The sequence below is a fragment of the Papio anubis genome, chromosome 4 (assembly GCF_008728515.1).
Source record: "Papio anubis isolate 15944 chromosome 4, Panubis1.0, whole genome shotgun sequence".
In the NCBI taxonomy this organism is placed as follows: domain Eukaryota; kingdom Metazoa; phylum Chordata; class Mammalia; order Primates; family Cercopithecidae; genus Papio; species Papio anubis.
The window spans coordinates 58,494,292-58,515,469 of record NC_044979.1 but is presented as its reverse complement, the minus strand read 5'-3'; the positions used below and the strand labels follow the sequence as shown (position 1 = coordinate 58,515,469).

The 21,178-nt window shown below is 33.6% G+C and overlaps 1 long non-coding RNA gene across 1 annotated transcript; it reads right to left on the bottom strand.

Annotated features, from left to right (window-relative positions):
• Window positions 1-4,708: 4,708 nt before the first annotated feature.
• On the bottom strand, window positions 4,709-7,776 carry LOC116274498. Its single transcript, XR_004183185.1, has 3 exons — window positions 7,219-7,776; window positions 6,966-7,023; window positions 4,709-6,554 (listed from the first exon to the last, which is right to left on the bottom strand). It is a non-coding gene; the product is annotated as an uncharacterized LOC116274498 (long non-coding RNA).
• Window positions 7,777-21,178: the final 13,402 nt, after the last annotated feature.

The window sequence follows — 21,178 nt, the reverse complement described above, 5'->3', positions numbered from 1 at the left end:
CATGTCTGTGTATGACTGTTTCTGTAGTTTCTCTGACCTTCAGTATTTCTCTTTATCCCTCACACCAAGATTTTTAAGCCATTTCAATCAAGTGATATAACACAAAGAATTTGCAAATGTCCCTCTTCCAACTCCTCCCAAAAAGGGGCTACCAGGTACAAATCTCAAATGTAGAAAAATCTGCATCTACTACTTGAGGAGTTACTGCTTCCATTTTTCAACCTCAACAAAACAATCTCTATGTAATCAGGGATTAATCAAACATATCTTTGAAACCCAATTACTCTTCCTAAAGAGAGAGGACAACTACATTTCTCAGTAAATGAGGACTGTTTCGAAAGTCAAATAATCCCCTGAAACAATAACATTTACTCTTGAAAAAACTTCTTCCCAAATCAGGAGTGACAGAAATTTATAAATCTTAGGTGAAGAAAAGAAATATTTTAGATGGGATTCTGAAACCCTCAGGAAATTTCCTACATAAAGAGGGACAGGATGTTCACAAATTTAGAAAGAATTTTGTAAACGTGTGCTGTGCTTAATATATTTTAAGGGCAAAAATATTCAACAAGGGATGCAGAATATGGGGAGAAGATAAAGTTTAGAATTACATTGAACTGTTCTGTAATTAAGATGTAAATAACCAAAAATATTGAATACTAGTATAACGGTTTTCAAATATTTAAAATTCAAGCATCGATTTCACTCATTTAATTTTTTTTCTCTACCTAATTCCTCTTTACCATAATCAAGAGAATAAAAACTCTGTTTTGGGGTCTTGTTTAAGAAACACAGATTCTAGAAAACTATAATATTTTTTATAACTAATTTATTTCTTCATTGATAGATTTCTAAAAGTGCTTATTTTCCCATTTATCCAAATAAATTAAAGTATAATGCTATAAGTTTTATGAAATAGATGACTCCTCTTATGTAATTATTTACAACTCTAAAAATTACATGAGAAATCTACTAATAGTAACAGTCTTCATGCAACACAAATACACAACTATGGGGAGATAAAAACACTATTAAATTAAAGCTAAACAGGGGGAAAAATAAAAGACTTTCTTACAACTTAGGTCTCTGCCATGGTCTGAATGTGTCCCCCCAAAATTCATCTCTTGAAATCTGAACTGTGAAGGCAACGGTATTGGGAGGTAAGGCCTTTGTGAGATGATTAGGTCACGAGGGCAGAGTCCTCATAAATGGGATTAGTGTTCTTAACAAAACAGGCCCCAGAGAGCTGCCTTGACCCTTCCATCATGTGAGGACACATTAAGAACATGTCTTTGAGGAAGTGGGACCTTGTCAGACACTGCATCTGCCAGTGTGTTGATCTTAGACTTCTCAGCTACTGTAATTGTGAGAAATACATGTCTGTTGTTTATCAGCTATCTGGTTTATGGCACTTTGTTTTAGCAGCTTAAACAGAGTAAGGTAGTTTAAAAAATAAAAAAAAATTCTCATTGATATCAAGAGTTGAAGACTGAATTTTTAAATGGTCTCACCTCATAAAAATTGAAAAGGAAGAGGTGAACTGTATTTTCAATTGATATGATTAAAACCTGGAAAATTGAAAAAAGTAAATGAAAAAACAAACAATAAATGAATTCAGTAGTTTGTTACAGAATACATGGAAATCAGTAACCTTCTTATATTAAAATACATTGTATGTATATGTAGTTTAAAGTTTAAAGCCATATAAATATTTTATATAATTATAAACAAATTTAATTTTATACAAGTAATTCCTACCAATCTACAATAAAACAAAATAAAATAAACTTAAATGTATCCATAAAATAAACTTAAATGTACAGAATGGCATGCCATCTGTACCAAGTAACATAAGATTACATTAATTTGAATCTATATCCCTTGTAAAGTATACCCTAAAGATAAAAACAATTAAAAAAATCTTAATCTATTTTCAGGAAACATATCAGTAGTAACCATGTTTTGATATTGCTATTTAAAATTATTGTATCTGTTCTGTAATATAAAGGAAATGGGTAGTTATACTGATATCTTGAGAAATGAGATTTTGGCGTGGGAGTGAGGAGATACAGATATAAGGTAAACGGAGCAAATAAAAATATCACAGTCCTAAAGTATGTGTGTGTCTGTACATGTGTGTTTGTGTATACGTATGTATGCATATACAAATAAAATAGTCTATTTATATATTCTACTTGGATCCTAAAAAACTTTAAAAGCGGCCAATCCAGGAACAATTCAATCCCTAGCAACCAGGCACTCAGATTTAGTATCTAAATACATTTTTCCAGCATGGTTTTTGTTTTGTTTGTGAAGTAGCTGATTCCTGAGCCTAAAACAACTTGTTTTATCAGAAAACAAAGACAATGAAAGATAGCAGGGTTTGGTCTACATTTTCAGGAAAAGATAACTTCAATAGGCTATGAACGGTTTTCACATCACTACTTATGGTAAACCACAAAATATTTAAATGGTCAGCATGTTTAACACCATGAGTTCATAAGGTCATTAAAACAATCTCATTAGTCATCCTAGAGTATAAAAAAGAATCAGTTATTATTTTGAAAACTGGCAAATAAAATGATCATTAATTCAGCTTTTCTATACAAAGTATATTCTTGGTGAATAATAGATTAGAAATAGTTAATGAGGGAAGTTTCTTTTTTATAGAACTGCTCCAGCTAACATATATTGAAGAAGTGTAAAAAATTAGAATGTCACCATTTTGCTAAGAACTAACGAATCAATAGATCTAATAACTGATTACCAATGACCATTAATATTACCAAGACACAATTGGTCATTATGTGCCTCATGATGAAAGTACACAGCATCACCTATAAAGTATTTTTGTCCCTCAGATCAAACCCAAATCTGATAAGCCTCTAGATAAAACTATAAGTTACAGAAAATGCAAGGGACACATTGCATTTTAAAGCAGCATATTAAATTACATCCACCTATGTACTCAGTAAAATTCATGCTTGTCAACACTGCAGAAAAAAATGACCCTGTTTCTTCAATAAAATACTGAAAGAAAAAAGAGATAGAGAAATAAAATATATTTTTTTAAAACTATCATTCAATTGCAATATATGGATTTTATTTGGGCCCTGATTAAACAAAGAAATTAAAGGGTCAGGTATGATGGCTCATGCCCATAATTCCAGCACTTTGAGGGGCCAAGGTGGGAGGACCCCTTAAGGAGTTTGAGACTAACCTGGGCAACATAGCAGGACCCCAACTCTACAATGTTTTTTTCTTTAATTAGTTGGGGAAGGTAGCACACTCCTGTCAATGTAGCTACTTGGAAGGCTGAGCCAGGAAGATCAGTTAAGTTCTGGAGTTTGAGGCTGCTGTGAGCTATGATTGTACCACTGCACCCCAGACTGGGCAACAGAGTGAGACCTTGTCATTGGCAAAATGTAAATATTACCAATTATCAGATTAATTACCAATTAAAGATATTTGATCATCTTAGAGAATTACCTTGTAACTATAAAAAGTTACATGATGATTAGTTTTCTTAAAAGTGTACTTATCTTTTACACATATATTCTCAACTATTTCCAGATAAATATTTAATGTCTGAAAATTGAGTTCCTTTGCATGAGTAGATGAACATATGTATGATATGTATACTTTATGCATGACATTGTCTGCAATTTTATTTTAAAAATCAATATGATTAGTTAAAAACATCTGACTATACCATGCCCTTCCTGACTATATTTTCCTATTATTGGATATGTTACATTGGAAGCTCTATATAGATATATATATAATTTTATATATATATAATTACATATATAGATTTAGATATGATGTATTATATATTATATATAGAAAAATATATATCACTTACATATAAATATGAATAGAGAGATTAAGATATAGATATATTTTATATCTTGAGGAAGATATATAATATATACTAAATTATATATTATATATCTATATAGATATGTATAATATATATAACTCATATGTGATATAATACATATTTTATATAATTTTTATATAATATATAATTATATAATCCATAATATATATAATATATATTATATAATCCATAAATTTCATGTTGTCTATGTATTATACAATACATAAATTTTATTTACAACATAATATATAGTATAATAATTATATATAATTATATATATATTATATATATATATATTCTGAATGAATTGAGCCCAACCTCCTGGATAAATTTTGACAAATTTCTGAGAACACCCAAAGGCTGAGTATTATCTTAGTTACAGCAAAATTTGATATGGCTTTAAAAACCATATACATATATATAAAATATTATATATATTATATATACAGTCATTATATAACATATAACATCTCCAATAATTAGAAAATATAGTCAAAAAGAATATATTTTTATATGGGAAGCACTACATATACATATATACATATATATGAAACATATATAGCTATAGTGTTTCATATACATAGTGCTTTCTACACATACATATAGTTTCATATATATATGAAACAATATATATCCCAATTAAAAAGAAATGTATTGTCCAAAAATAAAAATGCTACAAAAATAAAATGTTACGAGCTTATTATTAAAGCTTAATATTATTTATAACAGTAAGCAAAATGTGTGAAAAATATTATATACCTCAAATTTACAAATTGACATAGTAAATATATATCATATTTAATATAATCTCATAATATTAATATGTAAGCATCTATATATCAAGATTAACAATATCATTTATTAAATAATCATAATTACTAAATAATTATTAACTATAGGATTTGTGATTCTCATAAAGGATGGCCAGAGAGTAAATCAGAGAAAATAAGAAGTCATTCAGAAGAGGAGAGAGATTAAAGTTCTTCTGTGATATCAGGAAAAATTATCAAAATAATATGTTTATATATAATGGGGTACAAAAAGAGAAATAGCCACCAACATGTGATTTTGCTATATAAAACTTTTATAAATATGGTCAATTAATAAGGGTAGCTCAGCATTGTGGAAATAGTCTCTACATCTGGGTTTGCCATTTAACTATGTCACCTGAACTGTGAGCCTCGGTTTTGCAATAGTCGAATGAAAGTAATAACACTGATGATAAAATGAAACAATGTATATGGGACTCAATAACTAGTATTTAGTGTCTTTGTAAACCATCTAGAATTTGTTTATTTGTGACCTGCAAATAGAATCCATATTTTTTCTTGGGGCCAGTGTCAGCATATTGTCACACAAAAATAAATAAAACAACCACCACTAGGCAAACCTCACAAAAGTACTGATGAGAGGGAACTTTTCTGAAGGATTCCTGTCAATACTAAAGAGAGGTTTAAAAGAACATGGCACGCAGTCTCCTGAAACACATTTTAAATGCTTCTATCCTAAGTTCTATTATTGATGCCAGCAGTTCAACTCTCCCCTTCTATAAATCTAGTGGTCCTGTGCCCTTTCCCTCAAGGGTCACCCGTACCATTTCCTATTTGGAGATGCTTGGATTCTGTTCTCTTACTTATTCATATTTCCCAAAGGCCGTTTTCCACCTCACCAAGGGTACCAGTAGCCAATATACATCAAGTTTTTAGAAGGCAAAGAACATAAGAAAACTTGCCAGACACCCGCACTTTATTTCCTTCCTATCATGACTAATTACCAACTTATATTGCAACTCTGATGCAGAAAAGTAAATATGACTCAGAATACCTGTCAATTTTTATTTACAACATGAAACTATGCTCACTCATGTTAATTTATTTTATATATATAGAATTACATATATAGATTTAGATATATATAATATAAATAGAAAAATATATAATATATATCATTTACATATAAATATGTATAGAGAGATTAAGATACAGCTGTGTTGTGATTACACAGCACAAGAAGACTGAAGCAAGAGCAATGTGGCGTGAGAAGGGAAGAGAGTGTCGGCAAACTGAGACCACAATTCTAAGTGAATTGAGCCTAACTTGTGAATAAATTTTAACAAATTTCTGAGAAACTCCCAAGGCTGCGTATTACCTTAGGTACAGCAAAGTTTAGTTTGGTTTAAAAAAAATCTTTTCAGCCATACCTCCCTGTGTGTCTTATTGTGTCTTATTCAAACTCAAGATAGCCTTGTCTATGCTCTGAAACTTCTTCATGACTTTATCAGCAACTGCCACTCTGTGCTTCCTTCCATCGTTGTTAAGTCTTTCCTTCTTATTCAGAATAGTGACCCAGAAGAAAGTAGCATAAAAACTCTTCTTCTACTGAATGCATCAGACTTGTCCAACTCTATATTGATTTCTACATTTTTCCTTATTTTGTTATAATTCTAATAGAGACCTTTGATTTCTCTTTATTCTGTTGGTTCTACCTCTCCACTGATGACACTTGCTCAGCTCATCCATAGACTCAGTAGACAAGCAGCATGAACTATACTCCTCAGAAGAAAAGGGCCAGGCACGGTGGTTTCATGTCTGTAATGCCAGTACTTCGGAAGGCTGAGGTGGGAGGATCACTTGATATCAAGAGTTTCAGGAGAGCCTGAGTAACATATATGCTGAAGAAAAAAAAGAAATATGTATATGTGTATATATATGTGTGTGTATATATATATAAAATTTTGTTCAGATAAGTAAAGAATATTGATATTAGTATTAGTATATAATATCTGAGTATTTGACATATAATTTTCTGTGGAAAAATAACAATTTTTTCAATGAAATATTTACTGGGTGGGTAGCATGTTTCACAGACTGCAGAATAATTGAGAGGAATGGCACACACTTGATCAGTGCTATGAAAAGCCCTGGGTGCCTGGATAATTTACCACTAACTGAAAATGATTTTCTGTGTATGTAACTCATTAGTAGCATCATTTGGAAATAGGAGGCAATAACAGCTATAAAGCTAGGTACCTACTGTCATATGCGAAGGATGGGATTAGATTTTCTAATTTAGGTTTGCTCACCATTTCATTCCTCTTGACAGCCATAAAACGAAAGTAGCACCATTCTCATTAGATGTATCTAGGAAAAAACAACAGAGTCACAACATGAAACAAATGGAGACTTCTGTAAAACACTCAGCTCCTCATCAGTTAGTGCAAACAATCTATAAACTACAATCTATGAACCTACAGTGGCATGGTATGTCAGCAAATAAGCATCGTACATGTACAAATGTAAACTTACAACAAAGTTTTAACCACCCAAGAGGTTTACCTTGCCTGCTGCCTAGATGGAGCCAATTTATCAAGACAGAAGAATTGCAGTGGATAAAGTGTAGTGCATGCAGAACCAACTGTGCAGGAGTTTTATTACTGGTCAAATTGTGTCCAGAGTTGGTTACCTCCCATGGGTTCTTGGTCTCACTGACTTCAAGAATGAAGCCGTGGACCTTCGCGGTGAGTGTTACAGCTTTTAAAGATGGTGTGTCCGGAGTTTGTTCCTTCAGATGTTCAGATGTGTCCAGAGTTTCTTCCTCCCAGTGGCTTTGTGGTCTCACGGACGTCAGGAGTGAAGCAGCAGACCTTCACAATGAGTGTTACAGCTCTTAAAGGTACCACAGACCCAAAGAGTGAGCAGCAGCAAGATTTGCCAAGAGTTAAAGAACAAACCTTCCACAGGCTGGAAGGAGACTCCAGCAGGTTGCCACTGCTGACGCTGGTGGTCAGCTTTTATTGCCTTATTAGGCCCCGCCCACATCCTGCTGATTGGTCCATTTTATGGAGTACTGATTGGTCCATTTTACAGAGTGCTGATTGGTGCATTTTTACAGAGTACTGATTGGTATGTTTATAATCCTTTAGCTAGATACAGAGCACTGATTGGTGCATTTAAAATCCTTTAGCTAGACACAAAAGTTCTCCAAGTCCCCACACCACCCAGAAGCTCAGCTGGCTTCACCTCTCAAAATCAGTCTCCCTGAGCGTTCATTGTTCAGAGTTTTTAAAGATAATTTAGCGGGTAGGGGCTTGTGATGTGGGGAGTGCTGATTGGTCAGGCTGACAATGGCATCGTGGGGTTAGAAGTGAATTTTTCTTGCTGTCATCTGTTCTTGAGTGGGATGGCAGAACTGGTTGAGCCAGATTACCGGTCTGGGTGGTGTTAGCTGATCCATGGAGTGCAGTGTGTGCAAAATATTTCAAGCACTGATTTTAGGTTTTACAATGGTGATGTTATCACCAGAAGCAACTTGGGGGGATTCAGACCTTTGGAGCCAGAGGTTGCATGACCCCTAAACTATAATATCTAATCTTGTAGTTAATTGTAGTCCTGAAAAGGTGGACTGATCCCAAGCCAAGAAGGGGGCTTTTCCCAAAAGGGCTAGTATCAATTTTGTTTCAGAGTCAAACCATGAACTGAATTCCTTCCCAAAGTTAGTTCAGCCTAAGCCTAGGAAGGAATAAGGACAGCTTCAAGGTTAGAAGCAAGATGGAGTTGGGGTTGGTTGGGTCTGATTTCTTTCACTTTCATAATTTTCCCAGTTATAATTTTTGCAAAGGTGGTTTCAAAGTCAGTAGATCGATGTTAGTGATGGTAACTAAAGAGAAAATGCAACAGAATTTTTTTCAATTATAATGTGATAAATTTAATTACTAATTTTTGAAAGAGGAAAACATATGCAAAAATAATTTTGTGTATAGATCAATAGTTTATTTATTCCCTAAATTCAATGTTTCAATAAATTAAGAAGAAATTCAAGCTATGAAAATTAGAAATGTGGTTATTTCTATGAATAAAATAGTTCCTCTTGAAATTTCTGAATTTCGAAGTCAAATTCTTTAAAAGTTCTATTGCCTGCTTAGGAGGAGATTAAATTCTCTCCATTACTTTTATATCCTACATAAAACTAACTGAGATGTTTTTACTTTCTCTTATTACTTTTCATTTCATTTCATTTTAGATGTATGTGCTTTTTAATCTCAGCTTCTCTGAAACAAGATACATATGTTCTCACAGGAGTGAAATAAGAGACAAGAATGAAGAAACATTTTGCAGAATTGGTGATGCAGTCATCTTTTGACGGGCATTAGATAGCACAACAGAGTCATTGTTATGTTTTAAGTTGTGCATTTTCTGTAACATGACTCACCAAAGAGTTGCTTTTCTATAATTCTTGTTCCTTTTTCTAATGATAGCTCATATAAATCACAAAGGGTACCTTATTAACATGTTTCAGCAAGGACATTTGACAGAGAAAGGAGCAGCCCTCACAGAGCACACCACTGTACTCACATTAACTTAACCTGAGAAGGGTGGAATTTTTTCAGATGAATTTCCCCAGTTAATGGTCCTAAAAGGGAAAAACCATGACGTTTTAGAAAAATCCAGGAAAGTGGGCTTTTTAAAATACGGTGGAAAAAATTTTACATTAACATGCATCTCTAAAGATCCTGGCATTACAAATGCAAGCCCATTGTTTGTGTACTTCTTTGGCAAAAATTAAATTCTCTTTAGTTTGGGGTAAATATGTAACTAGTATTTGTGATAACATACTGCTTCAGCCTTCACAAAATGCTCCCACAGACATTACTTTAACTAAAATAATTAATTAAAAAGTCAAATTATCTCTATTTTAAATGAAAATTGTACAATCTTCATTTAAAATAGAGACGATTTAACTTTTTGGCATAAAGAATCTGATGCTCAAAAGTCTTATGTTGTTTGGCCAAAAGAGGAGCCTTCCCCCTCCATTTCCTTTGTTCTTCCCATTCAACCCAGCAAGTCTTACTTATACTTAGCATGTGGGCAAGGTTCTCTACAAATGAAAGGCTTGAGATTCGTTTTATTAATAAATTTGTGCTAAGTAAAAAAAAATATTCAATGTGAATGTTACCAAATTGTGGTGTTAGGAACATTTAAATGACTAGGGTTAGCTACTTTAACTGCAATAGAAAAAATAGTTTTTATTTAAAAAATTTCCAATTGCAAATGTAAACAATTTGGCATAATTGAAGGCAAAATATAGTTTTAAGTTTCTAACCTAATCAAGAGATTAAAAAAAAAAAAAACTGAGGTTGATACTATGGTTTAACCACAAAGAAGCCATAGAGCACCATATTTTACCTCTTTCTACCTCTAATACATCAGTGGAAAGTGTAAAATATTCATTCACCCTGGCTGCCTGAAAAGTAGAAGTAACTGGAGAATAAGTTTTGCCCAAGATATGTGAGTAAAAGTCACTGGGTAGGGGTTCCAGAAAAGACTTTAAAAAAAAAAAAACAGATGAAATCAGCTGCTTACCTTTACTTGCCCCTCTTCCATGTGGAATGTACATGCAGTGTTTGAGAGTATAGGATCATTTTGTGACAAGACTGACAAAAGTCCCATGTACAGAATGGGCAATCAGGAAAATGAAAAAATCTGTCTTTGAACAGTCAGTCCAGGCTCCATATTCAATGGGATATATAAATCTTAACCTTTTCAAAACCACCTTTATATAGGATTCTTGTTATTTGAAACCAAAATGAAATTTTAACAAATACAAAATATGAAATTTTAAATTAGTATGAATAATTTTTTTAAAAGAAATAAAGAAAATATCAACTTTAATAAGTATAAAAGACATAGGAACCTGAGAGGCAAAGTCTTGCCAATTGCTGCATAGAGGAGGATATTGATTCTTCTTATATGAAGACAAAGCATTCATTCGGTCTAACTATGATCTGTTATAGACCACATGCTGAATCCGATTGTAACTTTTATGAAAATAAGAAAAATTCAGAATGACAGCCTATGCCAATTTCAGCAAATTCCTCCAAGAAATGGTGGGCCTTCCAGATTTGTTCTATCAAATTTGCAAATGGTAATAGAGATGCTCCTTGTAGCTGCAATCGATGTTGACTGATTGCTGTAATTTGGAGCCCTGTTTAAAAAGGCAAACTTAGGTTCAGGACAGGTGAATCAAGAAAACAGGAGTCTGTGTATTTGAACAGATTAGAACCTGCAGATAGTGTCAGTCTTACAGGGAGCAAGACAGCCTCAGGCATTTCTTTAGCTTGCTAAAGTGCGCTGCCATTCAAAGGTTTGGAAGTGGGTGGCAAAAATGGAATTAAAAATTTTGCCTCAGTAAAACTGCATGAAAGAAGTTGCATCAAACTAAAATATGGGTGGAACAGAAAGGCAAATACCCAAGAGCCAAAGCCTCTGACCTTTAAAGAGAAAATACAGATGAAATCTGTGAGTAGTTTCTCATAGATATGACCCCAAACAATTTTACTGAGCACTTACTAATTTTAGGGAAAGCTGAATTGCTAAATAATCACAAATGTAGACCTCAAGAGGCAGGGAATGTTCAAAATTGAAGACAAATTCCAATCCCCCAAACTCAGACTAAGAGGGAAAAACATGAGAGACCTCCATAGCCACTAGGAATACGTCATCCCCAATGTCACCTCAGATATCACCCAGAGATATCTTATAACTGATAAGGAAGTTGTTTCCATTAGCACAATCAAGATCTCACTGATTATTTTTTTTCCATTACCAGAGCAGAATTCTCCCTATTCCTAAACAGCAGGATTTGATTGTAGTTATAGTTAGGATGTTTTTAATGTCCAATCTTTCCTTTCTGAGTGGGATTTTTTTTATTGCTCATATTTCATGGCTCTCTATCAGTGTATATTGCATGCCTTAAAGCAGATAACTTGTCTTTTCAGCTTATATGCTATTAGGTCATTTTTCACATCTACAGATATGGGCAGACCAAATGCACATCATCCAGATATTGTAAGCTTGAAGCTGGATGCAATACCTGAATCATACTTTTGGGTGTGTCCCTTGGGAGTGGAGGTGAGTGCATAAACTATTAAATAAGAAATGCAGTATATTTGGATATTAGGTGGTAAAGGGACTGGCAGACATGGCAAGTTACTTCTTCAAAAGGCATTGATAGTTCACATTTTTCTTGCCTTACTGTAGCATCTACAAACTTTTCCAATCTATCATGTGACTATAAGTGGTCACGAGATCCTGTTCTAGACAATGGGATGTTTGTTGAAGCAATCTTCTGACCATAAGAACAAACAAGCCGGCCGAGCATGGTGGCTCACTCCTGTAATCCCAGCACTTTGGGAGGCCGAGGGAGGTAGATCTCGAGGTCAAAATATCGAGACCATCCTGGCCAATATGGTGAAACCCCATCTCTACTAAAAACACAAAAAATAGCTGGACGTGGTGGTGCACGCCTGTAGTCCCAGATACTCGGGAGGCTGAGGCAGCAGAATCGCTTGAACCTGGGAGGTGGAGGTTGCAATGAGCCGAGATCGCACCACTGCACTCTATCTAGCCTGGGTGACAGAGTGAGACTCAGTCTCAGAAAAAAAAAAAAGAAATGAAAAACCCATAACATAATTTTTGATGAAACAGGAATATTGAAGGCTCTGGATCTATGATAATATACTTGAAATATCTCACTAGTCCAGGATTTCCTTCTTCTAGAATTCTTGTTGTATAAGGAACACTATAGATATGTTGGTTAACTATTTTTTAATAACAGTGCTCTCCAAAATTCAGTGGCTTACCCCTCTTGCATGGCAGCTTGACAGGGTGGCTCTACACGAAGAGTCTTCATTGCTTTTCTGAGACCAGCAGAATAGTCAAAGCAAATTATTCTCATGGTAATGGTAGAATCACAAGAAAGCAGATGGAAACCCCAAAGACTTCCTTAGGTCTAGAACTGGCATCCTTCTTTCTGTTGACTAAACCAAATCACATAGATGACCCATCGTCAAAATGTGGGAAACAGGCTTTACCATATTTAGTGAAGAGAACTGCAGAGTCACACAACAAAGGGCAAAGGAATCCAGGAAGTGGTGAGTATTTGAGGCAAAATGTAATTTACCAAAGCTGATGATATTCTAATTTTCTGTTGTACACAAATGAAAATCTAACAGTCACCTATATAACTGTTGGAAGGGTTACATTAGCAAAGTAAAGTAACGAGTACAATGCCAGGAGCATAATAGATCATATTTATTATTATTGTTATTATCATTGCACTTATATCTCCAACACAATCCAATCGAATCACCAAAGAAAAAAAAGCATAAAGTTATAAAATAAACGATTATAACATTATATAACTAATTTTCAACTTTTACAAATTTCATTTTATAATGACATGAATTAATGTATTTTAATTTCAATAAAAACACGAATATAAAACTACAATAAGACTGGAGAATAAAAATATTCCTGATGATTTTGAGCTCTTTTGTTATCCGCCTATTTAAACAATAGTTATAACAAACAATAGCATGTGTTTCATTCATATAAAATAAAGATTATATTGATAATCAATCTTACTGATAATGCATTCCTATTGGAAGTTGAATGTCTTATTGACTACTTTTTAAGTCTTCATTATAAACAGTCCTAAAAACCATAAGATAATATAAATAAACAGCTGGAGTTTTAATATATAACAAGTATGCATTAAAATCATCAAAAATTTGTAAAAATCCAACTTAGCCTTTTTCAGTACTTGCTAGGTGAAATTCCTAAAATTGCAAGTAGAGATTGTATACATGTAATACTAAGCTCATATTCACTTGCATTAAGGAACAGATGATAAGAACAGCAGTCATCCAGAAAATAAAATTGTTGCACATGGACTGTCTGACTCTTACACAATCATTACCCTATTGAGTGAATCCAGACTTCCGAAAAGCATGATAAGCATAGTCCACAGCACAAAGAGTCAGCCAGGTCCTATCTCATCAGAGCAAATCTGGTCAGGTGACTGTTTAACAGTCCAGCTGTCCAGACTCTTCTACTAAATTAAACCTACTTGGATTAATCTAGAGATGGAGGCTGCGCCTCTGCCAAAGTCACTGACACCAGGCCTCTGCGTGCTCTGGGACCTTAGACTGAATTCAGCATTGTCATTATCACACATTTTCAAGACTGTAGGACAATAACCACATAAGACCTGAGCAGCAGGGGCCATTAACCTGGCAACAGGGACCATTGACCTGGGTCCCATGTTGTAAAGGGGGTTCTCTCTCTGTTTCTCTCCCTCTTTCCTCCTCCTCTCCCTCTCTTACTTTGTCTCTCAGTCTCTCTCCTTTCCTTTTCTCCTAACGCACATGCACACACACACTTAAAAAAAAACACACATGGACTGGTCTGACACTAAGGATCCAACATGCAGCACACAACCAGCACACAATGACTGAGTCATTATAGTCATAACTAGATCCAATGGCAGGACATGACCAGTAACTATGTATCTACTCTTGTGATTAATGCTAATACAGAGGAAAAGGAAACATTTCTCCACATTTCCTGCTCTATGTCCTAGGAACAAAAAGTAATCGTGTCCAAATACCATGGAAGTTTGTGGTTTGGATTGTTGCTGACATTGGAGAGGAAAACTGTATCAGAGTTCCAGAAGGATTTCACTGGTGGGATGCTTAGGTAAAAGAAAAGACAAGTGAATCAACATGTAATCCTTCCTCTCAAATAGCATGAATAAAATCGATTTTGGCATAATTGGATATCATTTCACAGTAACTCCAAACACCTATTTTATTCTTCTCTTTGTGTCCAAAGTTTAGTTCTAGAAGGATTCAAGAATTATCATATTTGCAAAATCATCAATAGCAAAAGGAGAAATACTGTGTAATATTAAACAATTTATATATTCTCAAATGTGTATATTTGTATATTTAGATCAACTTGAATGAAACGTAATAATTGTTAACATTACTAAGCATGTCTAAATATTACTGTAAGAGAGGGCAAACATCATTTTATAAGTGATAAAAGTCAGCTTTTTGGTAGTAATGTGATAATTATAATTTATCATATGTGTGGTTATTTTACAATATTTGAGAATGATAGGTAAAATTCCTGTTAATTTCTGGATATAGGTATTGCTGTAAGGAACTTATTAGTAATTCCAACTTAGTGATAATTTCAGCAGAACAAACTATCTTTAACTGAATATGCATAAAACACCACCAAAGAACCATAATGACTCAAGAAAATTGTTTAATTAGCATTACTATCATAAGAACACAATTTGTGTAAAGACATCATATTAATAACACAATTTTGTTTAAAATAAAAGAAAAACAGGTTTATGTCTAAATACTAAGTAATTTATAAATTACAAGTGCTTATCACTCAAACATCATCAATTAAACAATACTTAAATTCAATTTTTTTGATATTTCACCTCAATCATATGGAGAGATACACATACATATATACATACACAAACACACACACATTCTATTTTTAATTATTTCTATTTAAAAGGTTCGTTTGCCCTGTTTACCTCCCCTTGCCTGTGGGCAGGGCTGATCTCTTGCGAGGTAGTCTTAGCATCTCTAACTCTAAAAAAAAAATTTTAAAGGTAAAAATAAATAACAAAAATAAAATAAAAGGTCTTTTTGCCAACATAGGAGATAGAATACATTTTAGAATTTATAATCTGATATATAGCTTTGAAATACATAAGCATTTAATATATTGACCATCGTTTGTGTTCTTGCTTTAGATCTCAAAGAAATTAGAAATATATTTGCCGCTGGAGATTTCAATTTGAAAAAGTGGTTAGCAAGTCTTCTGAGGAAAATGAAATAAACCAACTCAGGTAACACAATCCATGGGCATTACATGCTTAAGTCTGTAACTGGCAGTCATAATTTTGGTTTATAAAAGAAGTAGCAATATGTGTTTTGTGATGACCCTGAGATTCCCAGAGGAATAAGAAAAAATATTCTCTGTCCTAAAGGACAGTAGTAATAGAGTCCCTTTTATGGAATATTGAGTCACATACTCACATATGCACACATGCATGCATGCATTCATGAGTGCATGTGTGTATATGTACACGGTACACACACACAGACACAATTGAGAAAAGCTTGCTCCTGGGAAAATGTAACTGTCCTAGTAGTCAGAGAATACTTGCATAGAACAGCTAAACTTTTAAGGCCCAGGACAACTTACAAAAGGTATAACGGATGCAGGAGGAAAAGGTGGCCATTAAGGCCTCTGATCATTTTTCCCTTCCCTTAAATTGAGCCTTTTTTTCCCCATGATGTATTTAAGATATTCATGCAAAGGCAGACCTTCCTCTTCCCCTCCTAGACATATCTGGAAATAGTGAACATTTAGAATTTGATATTGCAATATGCTTTCATGAATAAATATTCAAAGCAGTATTTTGAATTGGACACTTTGGTTTAAATCTAGGCCGCAATATTTACCGTGCTACTTAGTGTATTGGTTATCTGTTGCTGCATAACAAATTGCTCCAAAATATATTGGCTTAAAATAACAGTGATATTTTGTTATCTCTTCCAGTTTCTGTAAGTCAGGAATTTGGGAAGGGTTGGTTGGATAGTAATTGCTTGAAGTTTCTCCTATGATTGCAATCAGATGTTTCCTGGAGCTGCAGTCATCTGAAAGCTCTACTGGAGCTTGCATTTACAAGAGTGCGCACTCAATAGGCTGACAATTTAATGTTAATTAATGATCAGGGTTTCCACTGCTCTGCCCATTGAACCCTTCATGGGGCTGCTTGATTGTGTAAATAGCATGATAGCTGAATTCCCAAAGCCAGAGATCAGAGTCCAAGATGCAAACTGCAATGCTTTATGATCTAATCACCTTTGCCGTATTCTATTGGTCACACAAGGTCAATAGGCCTTGGAGCAGTGTGGGAGGGCACTTTAAAAGGGTAGGAATATGAGGGGGCAAAGATTATTGGGAGCCATAATGAAGACTGGCTGCTACACTTGGAAAATATAGCCAACCACACTAATCTTCAAATTCTGTTAAAATTAACCTATCAATTCCTACCTCATGATGAAGTCATATTAGAGAAGATAAGTTTTTTTAATGGCCTGGCATATAGAATGGTTCAACACATTTTATCTCTTTCCTACTTCATTTTCCTCTATACTGTTGTGCATTTCAGCAATCTGCATACCTCTTTTACTTGCCACATTAAAATCTAAGAAACGAAAGGTACATATGAATCCAGATTAGATTTGAGGTTCTAAATTCTGAGAGAAGCAATTTAGGGAAATCATATAAAATTTCACAGCTGGCATATTTTCATCTGATAAATCAGAGTAAATAAAATAATGCCTATAGACTTGCTTTCTCAATTAAGATGTTGTATTCTAGCAATAAAAAATAAATTAATAAACTCCTTGTGTCTTCTCTTTTGCTAGTACTCTCCCTATGGCCATCTGTTTTTTTTTTAATTATTGTCACTTTGTAATTGTACATATTTATAGGCTACAAATTGATATTTTCATACATATACATGTAATATAATGATCAAATCAGGGTATAGAGCATATACATCACCTCACACATGTATCATTTTTTTTTGTGGTGAGAACATTCAAAAGCCTCTTCTAGGTATTTTGTAATATACAATATGTTAACCATTATTATTCTACTCTGGAATAGAATCAAGAACAAAACACTGATATTCTCATTTAACACTCTTTTCAACATCATACTGAAAGTCCAGGCTAATGCAATCAGATTTTAAAAAGGAAGTAAAAGGTATATATATTGGGATGGAAGAAATAAAACTATCCTTGTTCACAGGTTACATGATTATTTATATAGAAAACCCCCCAAAATTGACCAAAAAATTTCTGAAATTAACATCCTATAGCAAGTTTGCAGAATCAAGGTTGATATACAAAAGTTAATTGCTCTTCTATAAACCAACAATGAACATTTGGAATTGGAAAATAAAATACCATTTGCACTAGCAACACAAAAACAAGAAAAAAAGAAAGTATGTGTGTATAAATGTAACAAAATATGTACAAGATTTGTGTGAGAAAAACTACAAAACTCTGATGAACTAAATCAATCAATATTTAAACAATGGATATAGGAAGACACAATATTGTTAAGATATCAATTCTTCCAAATTAATCCATACATCAAAGTAATCACAATCAAAATTCTAGCAATTTGTTTTGCAGATATATACAAAATGATTCTAAAGTTTACATAGATGGGCAAGAAGAGAGCAATATTTACATAGAATAGTTAACAGAATATTGAAAAAGACGACCATGGTCGTAAGACTGATACTACCTGACTGCAAGACTTACTATAAAGCTACAGTAATCATGACAGTGTGGTATTCATGAAAGAATAGGCAGAAATCAATGAAACAAAATATAAAACCTCAAAATATACTGTTTCTCCCCCGACACACATACAGGTCAAGTAATCTTTGGACAAATTAACAATGCCATTTCAATGGAGAAAGGATAATATTTTCAACAATTGATACTGGATCATTGGACATTAAAATGCAAAACAAATAAACAAACAAATAAAAATCAAAACAAAAAACTAAACATAGACCTAAACCTTTGACAAAAACTAGCTAAAAGTGAATCATAGATATAAATGCAAGTTGAAAAACTATAAAACTTATAGAAAACAATATAACAGAAAATATTTGTGACTCTGGATTTGTCTGTATACATATAGATATAAAGCGAAAAGAATGATTCATGAAACTAAAAAAATTATGTCAGATTTTATTAAAATTAAAAACTTTTTGTCTGCTGAAGGGAATAAAATGCAAGACAAAGGCCAGGATAAAGTATTTGCAAAACACATTAGTGATAAAAGATTTGCATTCAAAATACACAAAGAACTAAAAACTCAACACAGTAATAGTAAAACAACTCCATCAAAAAATGGCCAAAGATCTAAGACGACCCTTCATCAAAGATGATAACTAGATGGAAAATAAGTATATAAAAAGACACACAACACCATGTATCACTAGGGAAATTTAATTTAAAATAATAATCAGGTATCACTAGACATCTATTCAAATCGTTAAAATCCAAAACACGGACAAGTACCAAACGCTGAGAAGGATGTGGGGCAATTTTCATTTACTGCTGGTGGAAATGGTAAATGGAAGACAGGTTGGCAGTTGCTTACAAAACTGAAGATAGTTTTACCAAATGATCTAGCAATCTCATTCTTGGATATTTGCCAAATTTAGTTGAAAACTTGTCCACTTAAGAACCTGCACATAAATGTTTATAGTAGCTTTATTCATAATCACCAAAAACCTAGAAGCAACTAAGATTTCCTTTAGTGGGAGAAAAGATAAACTGTTGTACATTCATATAATGGGATATCATTAGGCTTTAAAAAGAAGTGAGCTATCAAGTTATGAAAAAATATGGAAAAACTTGAATTTCTTGTATATTGTTAATTGAAAGAAATTAGTGTGATTTCGAATATGTAACATTTTGGGAAAAGCAAAACTACAGAGACGTATAAGATTAGCGGTTTCCAAAGTTTCAGGAGGGGACAAAGGCCGAGTTGAAGTGCAGGGGATATTCTGTTTGATACTTTATGGTGGAAATACGGCATTAAGTATTTGTCAGAACCCATAGAACAGCACAATGCAAAGAGTGAAACAAACTATGGACTTCAATTAACAACTACTTATCAATATTGGTTAATTTATTATAAGAAATATACTAACCAATGCTAGATGTTAATAACAGGAAATCTGTTGAGGAAGGAGACATGGTCACTGTACAGTCTGCTAAATTTTTCTGTAAATCTAAAGGTTTTTGTAAAAAATAGTCTATTAATTTAAAAAGAAATGACTACAAGGTAAGTTCAATTCTTTTACTGCAAATTTTGTTTGTTAGGATGAAGCCCTATTTATGGAATATTCCTCCCAACTCTGGGCACCCTACTGTCATTAGTCATTATTTGGAGTACTGATGGAGTATCACAATTAAATTTGTTTCCAAGTTTTATGCCTTGCTCACTTTATTCCACTCACTTTATTCTGACTTCATACATGTCATTTTATCTTTCTGTCATTTCTATAGCCCTAATATAGTTTAACCTTTCAAAATACGATATAGAATACATCCTTCTGATACGTTGTCAAAAATGATATGGAAAATGACCAACAATGTATTCATCAAAGATCCAATCTGTTGCTATTACAATAATTTTTATCTTGTAAAGCCAGAAAATGTTAATGAATTATATCACTTAACAAAATGTAATGGTGCATTGGAATTTTCAGAAATCCAGTACACATTTAAAAAATCTGAAACTGAATAATTCCAAAATCATTTCAAGGCTTTTGTATTACTGTTCCTTTGTGTGCTCTAAACATGTGCCCATCTTCATGTAAAAGGAGTCTATCATTGACTTAACACTTAGTAAAATAGCTTTCTTACTTCTTCCTTGATACACTACTTTTCTTATTTTATTTTATTTATTTATTTTTTTTTGAGACGGAGTCTCGCTCTGTCGCCCAGGCTGGAGTGCAGTGGCCGGATCTCAGCTCACTGAAAGCTCCGCCTCCCGGGTTCACGCCGTTCTCCTGCCTCAGCCTCCCGAGTAGCTGGGACTACAGGCGCCCGCCATCTCGCCCGGCTAGTTTTTGTATTTTTTTTTAGTAGAGACGAGGTTTCACCGGGTTGGCCAGGATGGTCTCGATCTCCTGACCTCGTGATCCGCCTGTCTCGGCCTCCCAAAGTGCTGGGATTACAGGCTTGAGCCACCGCGCCCGGCCGTTTACTTTTCTTATTGTAGTACTTTTTAAACTGAAGCCTGTCTTTTTTTCCTAGTATTTGAGATTCAAGAAGTCTATATATCTCTAAAAATTTTTACCAATCGTATTTGTTTACAATATTTTGGGAGAAATGGATTTGATCATATTCTTAAATGTTTTGTGACCCACAAAATCACTATCTTAGAACATGGCAGAAACCCTTATAGAAGGCATAATTTTATCTCAATTGCTACAATAGATCCAAATTTTTCTATCTGAAGATAAAGGCATTATTTCAGTGTATATTTGCTTTACTCCCTGTGTGTCAGTTTCAGATGTATTTGCAATTTGTAAAAATAATGCATTGACAAAAGACAAACCAGTGTTTGGAAAAAATAGAACTACCTTCAATTCATAGTCAATGGTGCCTGAGAAACTTCCAGCTGTTTTGCTTTTCTGAAGTAACACTTTTTTAATACAAAATGTTCTAATTTTTATTTCATATTTTTCAAAATAGTATTTTGCCTCCCATTTTGTTTGTTTTGAAGATGGCTGAGTCTCAAATTAGGGATGCTTCGTCTTGGTGGAATTCACATCCTAGCAAGTCATGGATTTCCCTTTTCCAGTTACCAA